Source organism: Delphinapterus leucas, unplaced genomic scaffold (genome assembly GCF_059928025.1).
Source record: "Delphinapterus leucas isolate spDelLeu-1000000601 "Yukka" unplaced genomic scaffold, BTC_Dleu_Yukka2 spDelLeu_asBTCV2_sq52, whole genome shotgun sequence".
NCBI lineage: Eukaryota > Metazoa > Chordata > Mammalia > Artiodactyla > Monodontidae > Delphinapterus > Delphinapterus leucas.
This window is the reverse complement of record NW_028322261.1, coordinates 3125318-3149499: the sequence shown is the minus strand read 5'-3', so window position 1 is coordinate 3149499 and position 24182 is coordinate 3125318.

Below are 24182 nucleotides of genomic sequence, written 5' to 3'. Positions count from 1 at the left end.
CAGTAGCAGCAGTAGTAATAATAGAAGTAGTATTTGCCATGCACTGGACTACTAGTACTAGCAGAAGTAGTAGCAGAAGTATCAGCAGCAGCAGCAGTAGTAATAGTAGTAATATTTGCCATGCAATGGTCTACTAGTAGTAGCTGCAATGGTAGCAGTAATAGAAACAGTAGACACAGGAGTAGTTATACAAGTAGTATTCTCCATGCACTGAGCTACTAAGGGTACAAGTAGCAGCAGTAGTAGGAGTAGCAGCAGTAGTGGGAGTAGCAGCAGTAGTGTTAATAGTAGTAGTATTTGCAATGCAATAGGCTAGTATTTGTAGTAGTACTAGTGGTCGCACCAGCAGTAGAAGTGGTAGAAGATTTGCCTGGCAGTGGGCCAGTAGTAGGAGTGGAAGTAGCAGCAATAGCAGTAGTAGTAGTAGATTTGCCATGCACTGAGCTAGTAGTATTGATGGTAGTAGTAGCAGTAGTATCAGCAGCAGCAGTAGTAGTAATAGTTGTAGTATTTGCCATGCACTGGACTACTAGTACTAGCAGAAGTAGTAGCAGTAGTATCAGCAGCAGCAGAAGTAGTAGTAGTAGTAGTATTTGCCATGCACTGGTCTACTAGGAGTAGCAGTTGTAGTAGCAGTAATATAAACTGCAGACATAAGCGTAGTTATAGAAGTACTATATTCCATGCACTGGGCTACTAAGAGAAAAAGTAGCAGCAGTAGTAGTCGTAGCAGCAGTAGGAGGAGTAGCAGCAGTAGTGTTAATACTAGTAGTATTTGATATGCAATAGGCTAGTATTTGTAGTAGTACCAGTGATCGCAGCAGCAGAAGTGGTAGAAGATTTGCCTGGCAGTTGGCCAGTAGTAGGAGTGGAAGTAGCAGCAATAGCAGTAGTAGTAGTAGACTTGCCATGCACTGGCTAGTAGTATTGATAGCAGTAGTAGCCGTAGTAGCAGCAGCAGCAGCAGTAGTAATAATAGTAATATTATTTGCCGTGCCCTGGGATAGTAGTAGTAGTAGTAGTAGCAAAAGCAGTAGAATTAGAAACAGTAGCAGTAGTAGTTGCAGCAGTAGTAGCAGCAGTAGTGGTAACAGTAGTTGTATTTGGCACGCCCTGGGTAAGTAGTAGTAGTAGCAGTAGCAGCAATAGCAATTGTAGTAGTAGATTTGCCATGCTCTGGCCTAGTGGTATTCATATTAGTAGTAGCAGTAGTAGCAACAGCAGTTGTAGTAATATTAGTTGTATTTGCCATGCAATTTACTACTAGTAGTAGCAGTGGTAGCAGCAGCAGCATTAGTATTAATTGTAGTTGTATTTACCATGCACTGTACTACTAGTAGTAACAGTAGTAGCAGCAGACGTAGTAATTATAGTAGTATTTTAAATGCAATGCACTACTAGTAATAGCAATGTGTTTGCAATGCACTGGACTTGTAGTAGTAGCAATAGTAGCTGCAGAAGCAGAAGTGGTAGTAATAGTAGTATTTACCACGCACTGGGCTAGTAGTTGCTGTAGTAATACGAGCAGCAGCAGTCGTGGTGATACTAGTAGTATTTGATATACACTGGACTACTAATAGTAGCAGTAGTAGCAGAAGTAGTAGCAGCAGAAGCAGTAATAGTAGTAGTATTTGCCATGCATTGACTAGTAGTAGTAGTAGCAGCACATAGAGCAGCAGCATCAGTAGAATTAGCAGCAACAGTGCTAGTAGTAGTAGCAGTAGTAGTAGCAGTAGTAGCAGCAGCCTGAGCAGTAGTATTAATAGTATTTGCCATTCACTGCACTACCTGTAGTAGCAGAAGTAGTATCAGAAGTAGCAGCAGCTGCGGTAGTAGTAATAGTACTAGTATTTGACATACACTGAACTAATAGTAGTAGTAGTAGCAGCAGCAATCAAATTAGCTTCAGCAGTACTAGTAGTAGCAGCAGTAATCATCATAGTAGTAGTATTGGCCATGCGCTGGGCTACTAGTAGAAGTTGTAGTAGTAGTGGAAGCAGCAGCAGTAGAACGGACAGCAGAAGCAGTAGTAGTAGCAGAAGATTTGCCCTGCAGTGGGCCAGTAGTAATAGTAGCGGAAGCAGGAATAGCAGTATTAGTAGTATATTTGACATGCACTGGGCTAGTAGTATTTATAGTAGTAGTAGCAGCAGCAGCAGTATTACTATTAATAATATTTGCAATGCACTGGATTACTAGTAGTAGCAGTAGTAGGAGCATCAGTAGTAGCAGCAGCAGTAATAGAAATAGTAGTAGAATTTTAAATGCACTGGACTGCTAGTACTAGCAGTAGTAGTAGCAGAAGCAGCAGTAGTAATAATAGTAGTACCATTTGCCATGCACTGGGCTAGTAGTACGCTAGTAGTAGCAGCAGCAGTAGAAATAGCAGCTGCTGTAGTAGAACCAGTAGTGGTAATTGTAGTAGTATTTGCCATGCAGTGGACTATTCGTCGTAGTAGTAGTAGTGGTATCAGCATCAGTAGATGTGACAGCAGCAACAGTAGTAGTAGCAGCTAACTTGCACTGCAGTTGGCAGTAGTAGTAGGACAAGAAGCAGCAATAGCAGTAGGAGTAATAGATTGGGCTAGTAGTATTGATGGTAGAAGTAGCAGTAGTAACAGCATCAGAAGCAGTAGTAAGAGTAGTAGTATTTGCCATTTACTGGACAAATAGTAGTAGCAGGAGTAGCACCAGAAGCAGCAGTAATATTAATAGTAGTAGTATTGTTGATGCACTAGTCAATAGTTGTAATAGTAGTAGCTGTAGCAGCAGCAATAGAAGTGGCAGGGGCAGCACTAGAAGTAGCAGCAGATTTTCCCTGCACTGGGCCAGTAGTAGTAGTAAAAGTGTTAGGAATAGAAGTAGAAATAGTAGATTTGCCTTGCAATGGGCTAGTAATATTCATAGTAGTAGTAGAAGTAGTAGCAGCGGCAGTAGTGGTAATATTAGTAGTATTTGAAACGCACTGGACTACTATTAGCAGCAGTAGTAGCAGCAGCAGCAGCAGTAGTGGTAATAGTAGTAGCATCTGCCATGCACTGGGTTAGCAGTAGTAGTAGCAGCAGCAGCAATAGCAAGAGTAGTAGTAGGTTTGCCATGAAATTGGCTGGTACTATTGATATTAGTAGTAGCAGTAGTAGCAGCATCAGCAGTAGTAGTAATAGAATAATATTTGCAATACACTGGACTAGCAGTAGTAGCAGTAGTAGCAGTAACACTAGAAGCTGCATCAGCAGTAGTGCTAGTAGTATTAGGATTTACCATACACTGGACTACTAGTAGTAGCAGTAGTAGTAGTTGTAGCAAGAGCAGTAGAAGTGGCAGCAGCAACAGAAGTAGTAGCAGCAGATTTGCCCTGGAGCTGGCCAGTAGTAGTAGTAGTAGCGGTAGCAGATACAGCAGTAGTAGTAGCAGATTTCCCATGCACTAAGCTAGTAGTATTGGTAGTAGTAGTAGCAGTATTAGCAGCAGCAGCAGGAGTAGTAATAGAAGTAGTATTTCCCATGCACTAGACTACAAGTAATAGAAGTACTAGTAGAAGTAGTAGCAGCAGCAGCAGTAGTAATAATAGTAATAGTATTTGCCATGCCCTGGGCTAGTAGTAGTAGCAGCAACAGTAGAATTAGAAGCGGTAGCAGTAGTAGTAGCAGAAGTAGTCGTAAGAGCAAGAGCAGTAATAGTAGCAGAAGTAGCAGCAGTGGTAATAGTCGTAGTATTTGGCATGGACTGGGCTAGTAATAGTACTAGTAGCAGCAGCAGTAGTAGTAGCAACAGTACTGGTAATATTGGTAGTATTTGAAATGCACTGGGGTACTAGGAGTAGTAGTTGTATTGGTAGCAGCAGAAGTAGAATTATCAGCAACGTCGGTAGTAGTAGCAGCAGATTGGCCCTGCAGTGTGCAAGTAGCAGTATTAGCATTAGCACTAATAGGTGTAGTACTAGTAGATTTGCCATGCACTGGGATAGTAGTATTGATACTAGTAGTAGCAGTAGTAGCAGCAGCAGAAGTAGTAGTAATAGTAGTATTTGCCATGCACTAGACTACTAGTAGTAGCAGCAGTAGTAGAGGTAGCACCAGGAATAGAAGTGGCATAAGCAGCAGTAAGAGTAGCAGCAGATTTGCCCTGCAGTGGGCCACTAGTAGTAGTAGCAGTAGCAGCTATAGCAGTAGTAGTAGTATATTGGCCATGAACTGGGCTAGTAGTATTGATAGTAGTAGTAGCAACAGCAGCAGTAGTAGTATGAATAGTATTTGTGACACACTGTATTACTAGTAGTAGCAGTAGTACTAGAAGTCATAGCAACAGCAGCAGCGGTAGTAGTAATCCTAGTACTATTTGCCACGCACTGTGCTAGTAGTAGAAGTAGTAATAGTAATAGCAGCAGCAGCAGTAGAGGTAGCAGCAGCAGTGGTAATAGAAGTAGTATCTGCCATGCACTGGGTAAGAAGTAGTAGTAGCAGTAGCAGCAATAGTAACAGTAGAGGTAGACTTGCCACGCACTGGACTCGTAGTATTGATATTAGTAGTAGCAGTAGCCGCTGCTGCAGCAGTAGTAGTAATAGAGTAGCATTTGCCACGGACAGGATTAGTAGTAGTAGCAGTGGTAGCATTAGCAGCAGTCATAGTCATAGTAGTAGTATTTGCCAAGGACTGGACTACTAGTAGTTGCAGTAGAAGGAGCAGTAGTAGTAGCAGCAGCAGCAGTAGTAGTGATAGTAGTAGTAGTATTTGCCATTCCCTGGACTACTAGTAATAGCAGTAGTAGTAGCAGTAGTAGCAGCAGCAGCAGTAGTAGTAATAGTAGTAGTATTTGCCACACACTGGTCTACTAGTAGTAGCAGTAGCAGAAGCAGTAGTAGAAAAAGCAGACGTAGGAGTAGCTTTACTAGTAGTACATTCCGTGCACTGGGATAGTAATAGTACAAGTAGCAGCAGTAATAGGACTAGCAGGAGTAGTAGGACTAACAGCAGTAGTGGTAATAGTAGTAGTATTTGAGATGCAATGGGCTAGTAGTAGTAGTAGTAGTAGTAGTTGTAGCAGCAGCAGCAGTAGAAGTGGCAGATGATTTGCCCAGCAGTGGGCCAGTAGTAGTAGTGGAAGTAGCAGCAATAGCAGCAGTAGTAGTATATTTGCCATGCACTGGCTAGTAGCATTGATAGTAGTATTAGCAGTAGTAGAGGCAACATCAGTAGTAGTAATATTTGTTGTATTTGCCATGCACTGGATCACTAGTAGTAGCAGTATTAGCAGCAGTAGTAGCAGCAGCTGCAGCAGTAGTAGTAAGAGTATTTTTCATGCACTGGACTACCAGTAGTAGCAGCAGTACTAGCAGAAGCAGCAGTAGTCGTAATAATCGTATTATTTACCTTGCACTGGGACTAGTAGTGGTAGTAGTAGAAGCAGCAGCAGGAGAAGTAGAAGCAGTAGCAGTAGTATCAGTAGAAGCAGCAGCAGCAGTAGAAGTAAGAGTTGTAATGTTTGCAATTTACTGGGTGCAAGTTGTAGCAGTAGTAGTAGCAGTAGCAGCAACTGCAGCAGTAGTAGTAATAGAAGCAGTATTTGCCATACACTGGAGTACTAGTAGTAGCAGTAGTGGTAGTGACAGCAATAAAAGTGGCAGCAGCAGTAGTAGAAACAGTAGTAGTACTTGCCATGCACTGCACTACTATCAGTGGCAGGAGTAGTAGTAGTAGTAGCAGCAGCAGCAGCAGTAGTAGTAATAGTAGAAGTATTTGCCATGCACGGAGATAGTAGTAGTAGCAGCAGCAGCACCAGCACTACTAGTTGCTGCAGTAGTAATAGCAGCAGCAGTAGTGGTAATAGTAGTAGTATTTGCTATTCACTGGGCTGCTACTAGTAGGAGCAGTCGCAGCACTAGCAAGGGTAGTAGTAGATTTACCATGCACTGGTCGAGTAGTATTGGTATTAGTAGTGGCAGTAGTAGCAGCAGCATCAGCATCAGTTGTAGTAGCAGTATTTTCCACGAACAGGGCTAGGATGAGTAGTAGTAGCAGCAGCAGCTGTAGAAGAAGCAGCAGCCGTAGTAGAAGCAGCAGTACTAGAAGTAGAAGCAATAGTGGTAATAGTAGTAGTATCTGCCATGCACTGGTCTAGCAGTAGTAGTAGCAGTAGCCGCAACAGATGTAGTAATAGTAGATTTGCCATGCACTGGGTTAGTATTATAGATCATTGTAGTAGCAGTACTAGCAGCAGTAGTAGTAATAGTAGTAGTATTTGCAATGCAAAGGACTGCTAGTAGTAGCAGTAATAGTAGAAGTAGGAGGAGCAGCAGCAGCAGTATTAGTAATAGCACTAGTGTTTGCCATGCACTGGACTAGTAGTAGTAGTAGAAATAGCAGCAGCAGTAGTAGTAGCAGCAGTTGTGGTAATAGTAGTAGTATTTGCCATGCACTGGACTACTAGTAGTAGCAGTAGTAATAATGGGAGCAACAGCATTAGAATTGACCGCAGCAGCAGTAGTAGTAGCACCAGAGTTGCCCTGCAGTGTGACATTAGGAGTAGTAGCAGTAGTAGCAATAGAAGTACTAGTAGTAGATTTGCCATGCACTGAGCTAGTAGGATGGATAGTAGTAGCAGTAGCAGCAGTAGTAATAATAGAAGTAGTATTTGCCATGCACTGGACTACTAGTACTAGCAGAAGTAGTAGCAGAAGTATCAGCAGCAGCAGCAGTAGTAATAGTAGTAGTATTTGCCATGCAATGGTCTACTAGTAGTAGCTGCAGTGGTAGCAGTAATAGAAACAGTAGACACAGGAGTAGTTATACAAGTAGTATTCTCCATGCACTGAGCTACTAAGGGTACAAGTAGCAGCAGTAGTAGGAGTAGCAGCAGTAGTGGGAGTAGCAGCAGTAGTGTTAATAGTAGTAGTATTTTCCATGCACTGGGCTTGTTGTAGTACTAACAGTATTAGTGGTAGCAGCAGCAGTAGAAGTCCCGGGCTAAGTAGAAGTAGCAGAATATTAGACCTGCAGTGGACCAGTAGTAGTATTCGCATTAGCAGTAATAGGTGTAGTACTAGTAGATTTGCCATACACTGGACTACTAATATTGATACTAGTAGCAGTAGTAGTAGTAACTATAATATTATTTGCGATGTACTGGACTACTATTAGTAGCAATAGTAGTAGCAGTAGTAGCAGCAGCAGTACTGGTAATAGTAGTAGTATTTGGCATGCACTGTGATAGTAGTAGTAGTAGCCCTAACAGCAATAGCAAACAGGCCCGACCCTGCTTAGCTTCCGCGATCCAGCCGAGATCACGCCCCTCTGGGCTGGTTTGGCAGTAGGTGGCTGCAGGGTCGCGGGCTGCCTCTTGAGGCGCAGCTGAGCAGGCACTTTGGTCTAACCTCCAGCCCAGCGGCCCGCCCGACCTGGCAGGGCCCCGCCGCCCGTCTAGACAGGGAAACGGAGGTCTAGGGTACAGGGGAGTGGCGGGCATGTTGGCGACCATCCAGCCCAGGGCGGGCGGGACCCAGCAAATTTTTGGCGCTTGGCGCCCCACCCCAGATCTCGCAGGCCGCTCACAAGTATGTGGCCCCGGAGGCTTCAGGGCCCGGGGCCCGCGGTCCCTTGGGCATCCCACCTGCCCGCCCACGCTGTGCTAGGCGCAGCCCGGACGCAGACGTGCCCGGCCCTCCTAACCGAGAGAAGCTGTCACGAAACCATTGGGAGCCACCATTGTGTTGGCACAGCCTCTGAGACCCAGCAACGCCACCCCTGCCCCCACGCCGCAGTTCCGAACTCAGTACCCCGCCCCAAGTGGCCGGCAGCCCCGGGGAAGCGGCCTGCGCCCTCAATCCCGCTCTCGCCCCCGGCCAGAGCGAAAAGGCAGAGGGGTGGCATTTTCCATATGGAGCTGTGGAGAGACAGCCAGGCAGACAGGTGGCGGCGAAGGGGCTGTGCTCCAGTGGGTGAGGCCAGCTTCCCCGGGGCTGCCGGCCACTTGGGGTGGGGTACTGAGCTCGGAACTGCAGCGTGGGGGCAAGGGTGGCGTTGCTTGATCCTAGGGGCCCTGCCAACTCAATGGTGGCTCCCAGTGGTTTCGGGCCAGCTTCTGTCTGGTAGGACGGCCGGGCTCATCTGCATCTGGGCTGCGCCTGGCGCAGCGTGGGCGGGCAGGTGGGATGCCCAAGGGACCGCGGGCCCCAGACCCTGTAGCCTCCGGGTCCACATCTTTGTAAGCGGCCTGCGTGATCTGGGGTGGGGCGCGAAGCGCCGCAAAGTTTGCTGGGTCCCGTCAGCCCTGGGCTGGTTGGTCGCCCACACCTCCGCCACCTGCATGTAGCCTAGACCTCCGTTTCCCTGTCTAGGCAGGCGGCAGGACTCTGCTGGATCGGGCGGGCCGCTGGACTGGTGGTATGACCCAAGCGCCTGCTAAGCTGCGCCTCAAGAGGCAGCCCGCGACCCTGCAGCCACCTATTTCCAAACCAGCCCAGAGGGCGTGATCTCGGCTCAATTGCGGAAGCTAAGAAGGGTCGGGCCTGTTTAGTACGGGAATGGGAGACCTCCTGGGAATACCGGGTGCTATAGGCTTTTGGCCTCCCGCTCTGCATTCTCCTTTTGTCGCCCGCGGCGGCGGCTATCTCTGCCCACGCCTGGTACCTCTGCAGGCCCCACCTCCTCAGGCCCCTCCCACCACAGCAAGCGTCTGACGGGGCGCTCCCCGCCTGCCTGACCGGCCAGGCGGCCAGAAGGCGTCCCTGGAAGGCAGCGACACACCAGACGCTCCGGGGGTGGCCTGACGCGACCCAGACATGGCCGCGGACACGGGTGTCATCCGTGCGGCCCGCGAGCCCTGCGAACTGCAATAGTAGTAGTAGATTTGCAATGCACTAGTCTAGTAATATTGATATTAGTAGTAACAGTAGTAGCAGCATCAGCTGTAGTAGTAAAACTATTAGTAATAATGCACTGCAGTTCTAGTAGTAGCGGCAGTAGTAACATTTTAGCAGCAGCAGCAGTACTCATAGTAGTAGTATTTGCCATGCACTGGACTCCTATAGTAGCAGTAGTAGTGGTGGTAACAACAGCAAAAAAGGGCCGGCAGCAACAGTGGTAGCGGAAGAAGATTTGCCCTGCAGTTGGCCAGTAGTAGTAGTAGTAGCGGTAGCAGCCATAGCGGTCGTAGTAGTAGATTAGCCATGCACTGAGCTAGTAGTATTGATAGTAGTAATAGCACTAGTAGCAGCAGCAGCAGGTCTAGTAATTGTAGTAGTATTTGACGTGCACTGCACTACTAGTAGTAGCAGTAGAAGTAGTAGCAGCAACAGCAGTTGTAGTAATAGTAGTAGTGTTTGCCACGCACTGGGGAGGTAGTAGTTGTAGTAACAACAGCAGTAGTAGAAGTAGCAGCAGCAGCAGTAGTAGTAGCAGCAGTAGAGGTAATAGTATTTTTATTTACGATGCACTGGGATTGTAGTAGTGGTAGAAGCAATAGTAGAAGACGCAGCAGCAGCAGTAGTAGTAACAGCAGTTATGTACTGCACCGGGCCAGTCGTAGTAGTAAGAGTAGAAGCAATAGGAGTAGTAGTAGGGATTTACTGTGCACTGTGATAGTAGTATTGATACAAGTAGTAGCAGTAGTAGCAGCAGCAGCAGCAGTAGTAATAGTAGTAGTATTTGCCATGCGCTCGACTACTAGACGTAGCGGTAATAGTAGTAGTAGTAGCAACAGCAGCAGCAGGAATAGGAATAGTTGTAGTATTTGAAATGCACTGTGATAGTAGTAGTACTAGCAGCAGCAGCAGCAAAAGTAGTAGCAGCAGTATTTGTAGCAGCAGTAGTGGTGGTAGCAGCAGAAGTGGTAATAGCAGTAGTACTTGCCATGCACTCGGCTAGTAGGAGTCCTAATAGCAGCAGTATTAGTAGTATCACCAGTAATAGTAACAGCAGCAGTACCCCTACTAGTAGCAGCTATAGTGATAATAGTAGTAGTGCTTGGAATGGACTGGGCTAGTAGTAGTACTAGTAGCAGCAGCAGTATTAGTAGAAGCGGTAGTAAAAAGTAGCAGCAGTAGTGGTAATATTTGTAGCGTTTGAAATACACTGTGGGAGTAGTAGTAGTAGTAGTTGTATTGGTAGCAGCAGCAGTAGAATTGGCAGAATATCAGTACTAGTAACAGCAGACTTGCCCCGCTGTGTGCAAATAGTAGTGTTAGCCTTAGCAGTAATAGGTGTAATACTAGTAGATTTGCAAGCACTGGGTTAGTAGTATTGGTAGTAGTAGTAGCAGCAGCAGAAGTAGTAGTAACATTAGTAGTATTTGCCATGAACTGGACTATTATTAGTAGAAGTAGTAGTAGTAGCAGTAGTAGCAGCAGCAGCAGCAGAAGTGGTAATAAGTAGTAGTATCGGCCATGCACTGGGTTAGTAGTAGTAGTAGCATTAGCAGCAATAGCAATAGTAGTAGTAGACTTGCCATGCACTCCGCTAGTAATATTGATATTAGTAGTAGCAGTTGTAGCAGCATCAGCAGTAGTAGTAATAGTAAAAATATTTGCAATACACTGGACTACAAGTAGTAGAAGCAGTAGTAGAAATAGTAGCAGCTGCGCCAGTTGTATTATTTTGCCATGCCCTGGGTTAGTAGAAGTAGTAGCAGCAGCAGCAAAATTTGAAGCAGTAGCAGTAGTAGCAGAAGTAGTAGTACTAGCAGCAGTAGCAGTAGTTGCAGCAGTAGTGGTAATAGTAGTAGTATTTGGCACGGACTGGGCTACTAGTTGTACTAGTAGCAGCAGCAGTAGTAGTAGCAGCAGTAGTAGTAGTAGCAGCAGTAGTAGTAGCAGCAGCTGTAGTGGTAATATTTGTACTCTTTGAAATCCACTGAGGTGGTAGTAGTAGTAGTAGTTGTATTGGTAGCAGCAGCAGTTGAATTGGCAGCAACATCAGTAGGAGGAGGAGGAGATTTGCCCTACAGTGTGCAAGTAGTAGTATTAGCATTAGCACTAATAGGTGTAGTACTAGTAGATTTGCCATGCACTGGGTTAGCAGTATTGATATTAGTAGTAACAGTAGTAGCAGCAGCAGCAGCAGTAGTAATATGAGTAGTACTTTCCATGCACTGGACTACTATTAGTAGCAGTAGTAGTAGCAGTAGTAGCAGCAGCAGAAGCAGTAGTGGTAATAGTAGTAGTATCTGCCAAGCACTGGGTAAGTAGTAGTAGTAGCAATAGGAGAAATAGCAATACTAGTACTAGATTTGCCATACACTGGGCACATTGTATTGATTTTAGTAGTAACAGTAGTAGCAGCAGCAGCAGTAGTGTTAATAGTAAAAGTATTTACCATGCACTGGACTAGTAGTAGTAGTAGAATTAGCAGCAGCAGTACCAGTAGCTGCAGAAGCAGTAGTAGTAGCAGCAGCAGTAGAAGTAGCAGCTGCAGCAGCAGTAGTAGTAGTAGTATTTGCCATGCAGTGAGCTAGTAGTAGTCGTAGTAGTAGTGGTAGCAGCAGCAGTAGAACTGGCAGCAGCAGCAGTAGAAGTAGCAGAAGCTTTGACCTGCAGTGGGCCAGTAGTAGTAATAGCATTAGCACTAATAGGTGTAGTACTAATAGACATGCCATACAGTGTGCTAATGTTATTAATACTAGCAGTAGCAGTGCTAGCAGCTAAAGCAGTAGTAGTAGTAATAGCAGTAGTATTACCATTCACTGGACTAGTAGTAGTTGTAGCAGCAGCAGTAGAATTATCAGCAATAGTACTAGTAGTAGTAGCAGTATATGTAGCAGCAGCAGCAGTAGAATTATCAGCAACAGTACTAGTAGTAGTAGCAGTAGTAGTAGCAGTAGTAGCAGCAGCAGTAGTAGTAAAACTATTTGCCAGGCACTGCACTACTTGTAGTAGCAGTAGTAGTAGCAGCAGCAGCGGAAGTAGTAATAGTAGTGGTATTTACCATGCACTGAACTAATATTAGCAGTAGTAGCAGCAGCAGCAGTAGTAGTAGTAGCAGCAGTAGTGGTAAATGTAGTAGTATTTCCCATGCGCTGGGCTAGTAGTAGAAGTCATAGTAGTAGTGGTAGCAGCAGAATTAGAAGTGCCAGCAGCAGCAATAGTAGTAGCAGAAGTTTTGCCCTGCAGTGGGCCAGTAGTAGTAGTAGCAGTAGCAGCTATAGAAGTAGTAGTAGTATATGTGCCATGAACTGGTGTAGTAGTATTGATAGTAGTAGTAGCAACAGCAACCGTAGTAGTATGAATAGTACTTGCGATGCACTGGATTACTAGTAGTAGCAGCAGTAGTAGAAGTAATAGCAGCAGCAGCAGTAGTAGTAATGCTAGTACTATGTGACATGCACTCTGCTGGTAGTAGTAGTAGTAGTAATAGCAGCAGCTGTAGATGTGGCAGCAGCAGTAGTAGTAGTAGCAGCAGTTGTGGTAATAGTAGTAGTATTTGCCATGCACTAGGATCGTGGTAGTAGCAGTAATAATAGTACTAGCAGCAGAAGTAGATGCAGCAGCAGCAGCAGTAGAAGTAGCAGCAGTAGTGGTAATAGAATTAGTATTTGCCATGCACTGGGCTAGTAGTAATTTTAGTGGAAGTTGCGGCAGTAGAATTGGCCACAGCAGCAGTAGTAGTAGCACCAGATTTGCCCTGCAGTGGGCAAGTAGTAGTAGTAGCAGTAGCAGCAATAGAATTAGTAGTAGTTGATTTGCCGTGCAATGGACTACTAGCAGTAACAGTAGTAGTAGAGGTAGCATCAGCAAGAGAAGTGGCATCAGCAGCAGTAATAGTAGCAGTAGATATTTCCTGCAGTGGGCCAGTAGTAGTACTAGAATTAGCACTAACAGTTGTAGTACTAGTGGATTTCCCATGCACTAGGTTAGTTGTATTGATACTAGTAGTAGCAGTCGTAGCAATAGCAGCAGTAGTAGTAACATTAGTAGTATTTGCCTTGCACTGGAATTGTAGAAGAATTAGTAGATTTAGAAGCAGGAGTAGAAGTTTCTGCAGCAGCATTAATAGTAGCAGCAGCAGTAGTAGTAGTATTAGCAGTTGTGGTTATAGTAGTAGTATTTGCCATGCACTGTACTAAAAGTAGTAGCAGTAGTAGCAGCAGCAGCACTACTAGTTACACTACTAGTAATTACCATGCACTGGGCTAGTAGTGGTATTAGTAGCAGCAGCAGTAGTAGTAGCCGCATTAGTAGTAGTCGAAGCAGTAGTGGTAATAGTAGTAGCATTTTCCATAAACAAGGCTAGTAGAAGTAGTAGTAGTGGTCGCAGCAGCAGTAGAAGTGGCAGCAGTAGTACTAGTGGCAGCAGATTTGCCCTGCAGTGGGCTAGCAGTAGTAGTAGAAGAATCAGAAATAGCAGTAGTATTAGTAGATTTGCCATGCACTGGGCTGTAGTATTAATACTAGTAGTAGCAAGAATAGCAGCAGCAGCAGCAGTAGTAATAATAGTAGTATTATTTGCCGTGCCCTGGGATAGTAGTAGTAGTAGTAGTAGCAAAAGCAGTAGAATTAGAAAGAGTAGCAGTAGTAGTAGCAGCAGTAGTAGCAGCAGTAGTGGTAACAGTAGTAGTATTTGGCACGCCCTGGGTAAGTAGTAGTAGTAGCAGTAGCAGCAATAGCAATTGTAGTAGTAGATTTGCCATGCTCTGGCCTAGTGGTATTCATATGAGTAGTAGCAGTAGTAGCAACAGCAGTTGTAGTAATATTAGTTGTATTTGCCATGCACTTTACTACTAGTAGTAGCAGTGGTAGCAGCAGCAGCATTAGTATTAATTGTAGTTGTATTTACCATGCACTGTACTACTAGTAGTAACAGTAGTAGCAGCAGACGTAGTAATTATAGTAGTATTTTAAATGCAATGCACTACTAGTAATAGCAATGTGTTTGCAATGCACTGGACTTGTAGTAGTAGCAATAGTAGTAGCACCAGTAGCTGCAGAAGCAGCAGTGGTAGTAATAGTAGTAGTATTTACCACGCACTGGGCTAGTAGTAGCTGTAGTAATACGAGCAGCAGGAGAAGTAGCAGCGGCAGTCGAAGTAGTAGCAGCAGTCGTGGTGATACTAGTAGTATTTGATATACACTGGACTACTAATAGTAGCAGTAGTAGCAGCAGAAGCAGTAATAGTAGTAGTATTTGCCATGCATTGACTAGTAGTAGTAGTAGCAGCACATAGAGCAGCAGCATCAGTAGAATTAGCAGCAACAGTGCTAGTAGTAGTAGCAGTAGTAGTAGCAGTAGTAGCAGCAGCCTGAGCAGTAGTGTTAATAGTATTTGCCATTCACTGCACTACCTGTAGTAGCAGAAGTAGTATCAGAAGTAGCAGCAGCTGCGGTAGTAGTAATAGTACTAGCATTTGACATACACTGAACTAATAGTAGTAGTAGTAGCAGCAGCAATCAAATTAGCATCAGCAGTACTAGTAGTAGCAGCAGTAATCATCATAGTAGTAGTATTGGCCATGCGCTGGGCTACTAGTAGAAGTTGTAGTAGTAGTGGAAGCAGCAGCAGTAGAACGGACAGCAGAAGCAGTAGTAGTAGCAGAAGATTTGCCCTGCAGTGGGCCAGTAGTAATAGTAGCGGAAGCAGGAATAGCAGTATTAGTAGTATATTTGACATGCACTGGGCTAGTAGTATTTATAGTAGTAGTAGCAGCAGCAGCAGTATTACTATTAATAATATTTGCCATGCACTGGATTACTAGTAGTAGCAGTAGTAGGAGCATCAGTAGTAGCAGCAGCAGTAATAGAAATAGTAGTAGAATTTTAAATGCACTGGACTGCTAGTACTAGCAGTAGTAGTAGCAGAAGCAGCAGTAGTAATAATAGTAGTACCATTTGCCATGCACTGGGCTGGTAGTACACTAGTAGAAGCAGCAGCAGTAGAAATAGCAGCTGCTGTAGTAGAACCAGTAGTGGTAATTGTAGTAGTATTTGCCATGCACTGGACTAGTCGTCGTAGTAGTAGTAGTGGGATCAGCATCAGTAGATGTGACAGCAGCAACAGTAGTAGTAGCAGCTAACTTGCACTGCAGTTGGCAGTAGTAGTAGGACAAGAAGCAGCAATAGCAGTAGGAGTAATAGATTGGGCTAGTAGTATTGATGGTAGTAGTAGCAGTAGTAACAGCATCAGAAGCAGTAGTAAGAGTAGTAGTATTTGCCATTTACTGGACAAATAGTAGTAGCAGCAGTAGCACCAGAAGCAGCAGTAATATTAATAGTAGTAGTATTGTTGATGCACTAGTCAATAGTTGTAATAGTAGTAGCTGTAGCAGCAGCAATAGAAGTGGCAGGGGCAGCACTAGAAGTAGCAGCAGATTTTCCCTGCACTGGGCCAGTAGTAGTAGTAAAAGTGTTAGGAATAGAAGTAGAAATAGTAGATTTGCCTTGCAATGGGCTAGTAATATTCATAGTAGTAGTAGAAGTAGTAGCAGCAGCAGTAGTAGTAATATTAGTAGTATTTGCCACGCACTGGACTACTATTGGCAGCAGTAGTAGCAGCAGCAGCAGCAGTAGTGGTAATAGTAGTAGCATCTGCCATGCACTGGGTTAGCAGTAGTAGTAGCAGCAGCAGCAATAGCAATAGTAGTAGTAGGTTTGCCATGAAATTGGCTGGTACTATTGATATTAGTAGTAGCAGTAGTAGCAGCATCAGCAGTAGTAGTAATAGAATTATATTTGCAATACACTGGACTAGCACTAGTAGCAGTAGTAGCAGTAACACTAGAAGCTGCATCAGCAGTAGTACTAGTAGTATTAGGATTTACCATACACTGGACTACTAGTAGTAGCAGTTGTAGTAGTTGTAGCAAGAGCAGTAGAAGTGGCAGCAGCAACAGAAGTAGTAGCAGCAGATTTACCCTGGAGCTGGCCAGTAGTAGTAGTAGTAGCGGTAGCAGATACAGCAGTAGTAGTAGCAGATTTCCCATGCACTAAGCTAGTAGTATTGGTAGTAGTAGTAGCAGTATTAGCAGCAGCAGCAGGAGTAGTAATAGAAGTAGTATTCCCCATGCACTAGACTACAAGTAATAGAAGTACTAGTAGAAGTAGTAGCAGCAGCAGCAGTAGTAATAATAGTAGTAGTATTTGCCATGCCCTGGGCTAGTAGCAGTCGTAATAGTAGTAGTAGCAGCAACAGTAGAATTAGAAGCGGTAGCAGTAGTAGTAGCAGAAGTAGTCGTAAGAGCAACAGCAGTTATAGTAGCAGAAGTAGCAGCAGTGGTAATAGTAGTAGTATTTGGCATGGACTGGGCTAGTAATAGTACTAGTAGCAGCAGCTGTAGTAGTAGCAACTGTACTGGTAATATTGGTAGTATTTGAAATGCACTGGGGTACTAGGAGTAGTAGTTTTATTGGTAGCAGCAGAAGTAGAATTAGCAGCAACGTCGGTAGTAGTAGCAGCAGATTGGCCCTGCAGTGTTCAAGTAGCAGTATTAGCATTAGCACTAATAGGTGTAGTACTAGTAGATTTGCCATGCACTGGGATAGTAGTATTGATACTAGTAGTAGCAGTAGTAGCAGCAGCAGAAGTAGTAGTAATAGTAGTATTTGCCATGCACTAGACTACTAGTAGTAGCAGCAGTAGTAGAGGTAGCACCAGGAATAGAAGTGGCATAAGCAGCAGTAAGAGTAGCAGCAGATTTGCCCTGCAGTGGGCCACTAGTAGTAGTAGCAGTAGCAGCTATAGCAGTAGTAGTAGTATATTGGCCATGCACTGGGCTAGTAGTATTGATAGTAGTAGTAGCAACAGCAGCAGTAGTAGTATGAATAGTATTTGCGACACACTGGATTACTAGTAATAGCAGTAGTACTAGAAGTCATAGCAACAGCAGCAGAGGTAGTAGTAATACTAGTACTATTTGCCACGCACTGTGCTAGTAGTAGAAGTAGTAATAGAAATAGCAGCAGCAGTAGATGTAGCTGCAGCAGCAGTAGAGGTAGCAGCAACAGTGGTAATAGAAGTAGTATCTGCCATGCACTGCGTAAGAAGTAGTAGTAGCAGTAGCAGCAATAGTAACAGTAGAGGTAGACTTGCCATGCACTGGGCTCGTAGTATTGATATTAGTAGTAGCAGTAGCCGCTGCTGCAGCAGTAGTAGTAATAGAGTAGCATTTGCCACGGACAGGATTAGTAGTAGTAGCAGTGGTAGCATTAGCAGCAGTCATAGTCATAGTAGTAGTATTTGCCAAGGGCTGGACTACTAGTAGTTGCAGTAGAAGGAGCAGTAGTAGTAGCAGCAGCAGCAGTAGTAGTGATAGTAGTAGTATTTGCCATTCCCTGGACTACTAGTAATAGCAGTAGTAGCAGCAGCAGCAGTAGTAATAGTAGTAGTATTTGCCACACACTGGTCTACTAGTAGTAGCAGTAGCAGAAGCAGTAGTAGAAAAAGCAGACGTAGGAGTAGCTTTACTAGTAGTACATTCCATGCACTGGGATAGTAATAGTACAAGTAGCAGCAGTAATAGGACTAGCAGCAGTAGTAGGACTAACAGCAGTAGTGGTAATAGTAGTAGTATTTGAGATGCAATGGGCTAGTAGTAGTAGTAGTAGTTGTAGCAGCAGCAGCAGTAGAAGTGGCAGATGATTTGCCCAGCAGTGGGCCAGTAGTAGTAGTGGAAGTAGCAGCAATAGCAGCAGTAGTAGTATATTTGCCATGCACTGGCTAGTAGCATTGATAGTAGTATTAGCAGTAGTAGAGGCAACATCAGTAGTAGTAATATTTGTTGTATTTGCCATGCACTGGATCACTAGTAGTAGCAGTAGTAGCAGCAGTAGTAGCAGCAGCTGCAGCAGTAGTAGTAAGAGTATTTTTCATGCACTGGACTACCAGTAGTAGCAGTAGTAGCAGCAGTACTAGCAGAAGCAGCAGTAGTCGTAATAATCGTATTATTTACCTTGCACTGGGACTAGTAGTGGTAGTAGTAGAAGCAGCAGCAGGAGAAGTAGAAGCAGTAGCAGTAGTATCAGTAGAAGCAGCAGCAGCAGTAGAAGTAATAGTTGTAATGTTTGCAATTTACTGGGTGCAAGTTGTAGCAGTAGTAGTAGCAGTAGCAGCAACGGCAGCAGTAGTAGTAATAGAAGCAGTATTTGCCATACACTGGAGTACTAGTAGTAGCAGTAGTGGTAGTGACAGCAACAAAAGTGGCAGCAGCAGTAGTAGAAACAGTAGTAGTACTTGCCATGCACTGCACTACTATCAGTGGCAGGAGTAGTAGTAGTAGTAGTAGTAGCAGCAGCAGCACTAGTAGTAATAGTAGAAGTATTTGCCATGCACGGAGATAGTAGTTGTAGCAGCAGCAGCAGCAGCACTACTAGTTGCTGCAGTAGTAATAGCAGCAGCAGTAGTGGTAATAGTAGTAGTATTTGCTATTCACTGGGCTGCTACTAGTAGGAGCAGTCACAGCACTAGCAAGAGTAGTAGTAGATTTACCATGCACTGGTCGAGTAGTATTGGTATTAGTAGTGGCAGTAGTAGCAGCAGCATCAGTAGTAGTAATAGTAGCAGTATTTTCCACGAACAGGGCTAGGATGAGTAGTAGTAGCAGCAGCAGCTGTAGAAGAAGCAGCAGCCGTAGTAGAAGCAGCAGTACTAGAAGTAGAAGCAATAGTGGTAATAGTACTAGTATCTGCCATGCACTGGTCTAGCAGTAGTAGTAGCAGTAGCCGCAATAGAAGTAGTAATAGTAGATTTGCCATGCACTGGGTTAGTATTATAGATCATTGTAGTAGCAGTACTAGCAGCAGCAGTAGTAATACTAGTAGTATTTGCAATGCAAAGGACTGCTAGTAGTAGCAGTAATAGTAGAAGTAGGAGGAGCAGCAGCAGCAGTATTAGTAATAGCACTAGTGTTTGCCATGCACTGGACTAGTAGTAGTAGTAGAAATAGCAGCAGCAGTAGTAGTAGCAGCAGTTGTGGTAATAGTAGTAGTATTTGCCATGCACTGGACTACTAGTAGTAGCAGTAGTAATAATGGGAGCAACAGCATTAGAATTGACTGCAGCAGCAGTAGTAGTAGCACCAGAGTTGCCCTGCAGTGTGACATTAGGTGTAGTAGCAGTAGTAGCAATAGAAGTACTAGTACTAGATTTGCCATGCACTGAGCTAGTAGGATGGATAGTAGTAGCAGTAGCAGCAGTAGTAATAATAGAAGTAGTATTTGCCATGCACTGGACTGCTAGTACTAGCAGAAGTAGTAGCAGTAGAATCAGCAGCAGCAGCAGTAGTAATATTAGTAGTATTTGCCATGCACTGGACTACTAGTAGTAGCAGTAGTAATAATGGGAGCAATAGCATTAGAATTGACCGCAGCAGCAGTAGTAGTAGCACCAGAGTTGCCCTGCAGTGTGACATTAGGAGTAGTAGCAGTAGTAGCAATAGAAGTACTAGTAGTAGATTTGCCATGCACTGAGCTAGTAGGATGGATAGTAGTAGCAGTAGCAGCAGTAGTAATAATAGAAGTAGTATTTGCCATGCACTGGACTGCTAGTACTAGCAGAAGTAGTAGCAGTAGAATCAGCAGCAGCAGCAGTAGTAATAGTAGTAGTATTTGCCATGCAATGGTCTACTAGTAGTAGCTGCAGTGGTAGCAGTAATAGAAACAGTAGACACAGGAGTAGTTATACAAGTAGTATTCTCCATGCACTGAGCTACTAAGGGTACAAGTAGCAGCAGTAGTAGGAGTAGCAGCAGTAGTGGGAGTAGCAGCAGTAGTGTTAATAGTAGTAGTATTTGCAATGCAATAGGCTAGTATTTGTAGTAGTACTAGTGGTCGCACCAGCAGTAGAAGTGGTAGAAGATTTGCCTGGCAGTGGGCCAGTAGTAGGAGTGGAAGTAGCAGCAATAGCAGTAGTAGTAGTAGATTTGCCATGCACTGAGCTAGTAGTATTGATGGTAGTAGTAGCAGTAGTATCAGCAGCAGCAGTAGTAGTAATAGTTGTAGTATTTGCCATGCACTGGACTACTAGTACTAGCAGAAGTAGTAGCAGTAGTATCAGCAGCAGCAGAAGTAGTAGTAGTAGTAGTATTTGCCATGCACTGGTCTACTAGGAGTAGCAGTTGTAGTAGCAGTAATATAAACTGCAGACATAAGCGTAGTTATAGAAGTACTATATTCCATGCACTGGGCTACTAAGAGAAAAAGTAGCAGCAGTAGTAGTCGTAGCAGCAGTAGGAGGAGTAGCAGCAGTAGTGTTAATACTAGTAGTATTTGATATGCAATAGGCTAGTATTTGTAGTAGTACCAGTGATCGCAGCAGCAGAAGTGGTAGAAGATTTGCCTGGCAGTTGGCCAGTAGTAGGAGTGGAAGTAGCAGCAATAGCAGTAGTAGTAGTAGACTTGCCATGCACTGGCTAGTAGTATTGATAGCAGTAGTAGCCGTAGTAGCAGCAGCAGCAGCAGTAGTAATAATAGTAGTATTATTTGCCATGCCCTGGGATAGTAGTAGTAGTAGTAGTAGCAAAAGCAGTAGAATTAGAAACAGTAGCAGTAGTAGTTGCAGCAGTAGTAGCAGCAGTAGTGGTAACAGTAGTTGTATTTGGCACGCCCTGGGTAAGTAGTAGTAGTAGCAGTAGCAGCAATAGCAATTGTAGTAGTAGATTTGCCATGCTCTGGCCTAGTGGTATTCATATTAGTAGTAGCAGTAGTAGCAACAGCAGTTGTAGTAATATTAGTTGTATTTGCCATGCAATTTACTACTAGTAGTAGCAGTGGTAGCAGCAGCAGCATTAGTATTAATTGTAGTTGTATTTACCATGCACTGTACTACTAGTAGTAACAGTAGTAGCAGCAGACGTAGTAATTATAGTAGTATTTTAAATGCAATGCACTACTAGTAATAGCAATGTGTTTGCAATGCACTGGACTTGTAGTAGTAGCAATAGTAGCTGCAGAAGCAGCAGTGGTAGTAATAGTAGTAGTATTTACCACGCACTGGGCTAGTAGTAGCTGTAGTAATACGAGCAGCAGGAGAAGTAGCAGCGGCAGTCGAAGTAGTAGCAGCAGTCGTGGTGATACTAGTAGTATTTGATATACACTGGACTACTAATAGTAGCAGTAGTAGCAGAAGTAGTAGCAGCAGAAGCAGTAATAGTAGTAGTATTTGCCATGCATTGACTAGTAGTAGTAGTAGCAGCACATAGAGCAGCAGCATCAGTAGAATTAGCAGCAACAGTGCTAGTAGTAGTAGCAGTAGTAGTAGCAGTAGTAGCAGCAGCCTGAGCAGTAGTGTTAATAGTATTTGCCATTCACTGCACTACCTGTAGTAGCAGAAGTAGTATCAGAAGTAGCAGCAGCTGCGGTAGTAGTAATAGTACTAGCATTTGACATACACTGAACTAATAGTAGTAGTAGTAGCAGCAGCAATCAAATTAGCATCAGCAGTACTAGTAGTAGCAGCAGTAATCATCATAGTAGTAGTATTGGCCATGCGCTGGGCTACTAGTAGAAGTTGTAGTAGTAGTGGAAGCAGCAGCAGTAGAACGGACAGCAGAAGCAGTAGTAGTAGCAGAAGATTTGCCCTGCAGTGGGCCAGTAGTAATAGTAGCGGAAGCAGGAATAGCAGTATTAGTAGTATATTTGACATGCACTGGGCTAGTAGTACACTAGTAGTAGCAGCAGCAGTAGAAATAGCAGCTGCTGTAGTAGAACCAGTAGTGGTAATTGTAGTAGTATTTGCCATGCACTGGACTAGTCGTCGTAGTAGTAGTAGTGGGATCAGCATCAGTAGATGTGACAGCAGCAACAGTAGTAGTAGCAGCTAACTTGCACTGCAGTTGGCAGTAGTAGTAGGACAAGAAGCAGCAATAGCAGTAGGAGTAATAGATTGGGCTAGTAGTATTGATGGTAGCAGTAGCAGTAGTAACAGCATCAGAAGCAGTAGTAAGAGTAGTAGTATTTGCCATTTACTGGACAAATAGTAGTAGCAGTAGTAGCACCAGAAGCAGCAGTAATATTAATAGTAGTAGTATTGTTGATGCACTAGTCAATAGTTGTAATAGTAGTAGCTGTAGCAGCAGCAATAGAAGTGGCAGGGGCAGCACTAGAAGTAGCAGCAGATTTTCCCTGCACTGGGCCAGTAGTAGTAGTAAAAGTGTTAGGAATAGAAGTAGAAATAGTAGATTTGCCTTGCAATGGGCTAGTAATATTCATAGTAGTAGTAGAAGTAGTAGCAGCAGCAGTAGTAGTAATATTAGTAGTATTTGCCACGCACTGGACTACTATTGGCAGCAGTAGTAGCAGCAGCAGCAGCAGTAGTGGTAATAGTAGTAGCATCTGCCATGCACTGGGTTAGCAGTAGTAGTAGCAGCAGCAGCAATAGCAAGAGTAGTAGTAGGTTTGCCATGAAATTGGCTGGTACTATTGATATTAGTAGTAGCAGTAGTAGCAGCATCAGCAGTAGTAGTAATAGAATTATATTTGCAATACACTGGACTAGCAGTAGTAGCAGTAGTAGCAGTAACACTAGAAGCTGCATCAGCAGTAGTACTAGTAGTATTAGGATTTACCATACACTGGACTACTAGTAGTAGCAGTAGTAGTAGTTGTAGCAAGAGCAGTAGAAGTGGCAGCAGCAACAGAAGTAGTAGCAGCAGATTTGCCCTGGAGCTGGCCAGTAGTAGTAGTAGTAGCGGTAGCAGATACAGCAGTAGTAGTAGCAGATTTCCCATGCACTAAGCTAGTAGTATTGGGAGTAGTAGTAGCAGTATTAGCAGCAGCAACAGGAGTAGTAATAGAAGTAGTATTTCCCATGCACTAGACTACAAGTAATAGAAGTACTAGTAGAAGTAGTAGCAGCAGCAGCAGTAGTAATAATAGTAGTAGTATTTGCCATGCCCTGGGCTAGTAGTAGTAGCAGCAACAGTAGAATTAGAAGCGGTAGCAGTAGTAGTAGCAGAAGTAGTCGTAAGAGCAAGAGCAGTAATAGTAGCAGAAGTAGCAGCAGTGGTAATAGTCGTAGTATTTGGCATGGACTGGGCTAGTAATAGTACTAGTAGCAGCAGCAGTAGTAGTAGCAACAGTACTGGTAATATTGGTAGTATTTGAAATGCACTGGGGTACTAGGAGTAGTAGTTGTATTGGTAGCAGCAGAAGTAGAATTAGCAGCAACGTCGGTAGTAGTAGCAGCAGATTGGCCCTGCAGTGTGCAAGTAGCAGTATTAGCATTAGCACTAATAGGTGTAGTACTAGTAGATTTGCCATGCACTGGGATAGTAGTATTGATACTAGTAGTAGCAGTAGTAGCAGCAGCAGAAGTAGTAGTAATAGTAGTATTTGCCATGCACTAGACTACTAGTAGTAGCAGCAGTAGTAGAGGTAGCACCAGGAATAGAAATGGCATAAGCAGCAGTAAGAGTAGCAGCAGATATGCCCTGCAGTGGGCCACTAGTAGTAGTAGCAGTAGCAGCTATAGCAGTAGTAGTAGTATATTGGCCATGCACTGGGCTAGTAGTATTGATAGTAGTAGTAGCAACAGCAGCAGTAGTAGTATGAATAGTATTTGCGACACACTGGATTACTAGTAGTAGCAGTAGTACTAGAAGTCATAGCAACAGCAGCAGCGGTAGTAGTAATATTAGTACTATTTGCCACGCACTGTGCTAGTAGTAGAAGTAGTAATAGTAATAGCAGCAGCAGTAGATGTAGCTGCAGCAGCAGTAGAGGTAGCAGCAGCAGTGGTAATAGAAGTAGTATCTGCCATGCACTGGGTAAGAAGTAGTAGTAGCAGTAGCAGCAATAGTAACAGTAGAGGTAGACTTGCCATGCACTGGGCTCGTAGTATTGATATTAGTAGTAGCAGTAGCCGCTGCTGCAGCAGTAGTAGTAATAGAGTAGCATTTGCCACGGACAGGATTAGTAGTAGTAGCAGTGGTAGCATTAGCAGCAGTCATAGTCATAGTAGTAGTATTTGCCAAGGACTGGACTACTAGTAGTTGCAGTAGAAGGAGCAGTAGTAGTAGCAGCAGCAGCAGTAGTAGTGATAGTAGTAGTAGTATTTGCCATTCCCTGGACTACTAGTAATAGCAGTAGTAGTAGCAGTAGTAGCAGCAGCAGCAGTAGTAGTAATAGTAGTAGTATTTGCCACACACTGGTCTACTAGTAGTAGCAGTAGCAGAAGCAGTAGTAGAAAAAGCAGACGTAGGAGTCGCTTTACTAGTAGTACATTCCGTGCACTGGGATAGTAATAGTACAAGTAGCAGCTGTAATAGG